At 72.3% G+C, this 328-nt stretch overlaps 1 protein-coding gene across 1 annotated transcript in view; it reads right to left on the bottom strand.

Annotated features, from left to right (window-relative positions):
• Positions 1 to 328, bottom strand: part of COPG1 (coatomer protein complex, subunit gamma 1) — a 21,253-nt gene that overhangs the window by 20,442 nt on the left and 483 nt on the right. The gene's annotated exons all lie outside the window — the stretch shown is intronic.

Here is a 328-nt window from a genome sequence, read left to right as displayed (position 1 = left end):
GGTCTGGGGGCAGCACTGGCACTGGGGGTACTGGGGGTGTTGGGGGTGCGGGCTGGGCTAGGGGGACAGTGGGGTTGGAGCGGGCACTGGGACCAGGGAGCACACTGCGGGACACACAGCATGGGGGGGCCCACACCGGGACTGGGAGGCGGCACTGGGATAAATGGGGGGAAAATGGGCAGGGGCACACCCTGGGGACCGCTGGGGAAGGGCAGAGTGGGGTACGGGGAAGCTCGGGGAACACCGGGGCCAAAGGGGGGCCGGAGCAAGGCGGGGACACACTGGGACTCGGGGGGGGGGGGAGGGGGGATGTGGGAGGGGGCGGGCG

Source organism: Charadrius vociferus, unplaced genomic scaffold (assembly GCF_000708025.1).
Source record: "Charadrius vociferus isolate BGI_N301 unplaced genomic scaffold, ASM70802v2 scaffold818, whole genome shotgun sequence".
In the NCBI taxonomy this organism is placed as follows: domain Eukaryota; kingdom Metazoa; phylum Chordata; class Aves; order Charadriiformes; family Charadriidae; genus Charadrius; species Charadrius vociferus.
Note: the sequence above shows the minus strand (reverse complement) of the source record. Positions and strands in the feature narration are given on the sequence as shown.